This window comes from Penaeus monodon, chromosome 24, assembly GCF_015228065.2.
Source record: "Penaeus monodon isolate SGIC_2016 chromosome 24, NSTDA_Pmon_1, whole genome shotgun sequence".
In the NCBI taxonomy this organism is placed as follows: Eukaryota; Metazoa; Arthropoda; class Malacostraca; order Decapoda; family Penaeidae; genus Penaeus; species Penaeus monodon.
In genome coordinates, this window is record NC_051409.1 from 13,885,180 (window position 1) to 13,885,433 (window position 254).

Consider the following 254-nt stretch of genomic DNA (forward strand, 5'->3'; position numbering starts at 1 on the left):
AACTTCTTATAACCACGATTTCTGATGATTTTCGCTTGTACGGTTTTCTGTTTAGATAAAATGCAACAACTGTTGTGTTTGAATTAAGTGATCGATATTGGTTCCTATACACTAACGAGATAAAAAGAATAGCGTGAAAAATAGCTGTCATCCTCCCCGAAAAAGATGGAAAAAAATGTCCCAAAAAGTTAATACCAAGTGTAATAAAAGAAATTCCTAGAGTTAAGAGAAAGACACAATACCCGAAACACTTG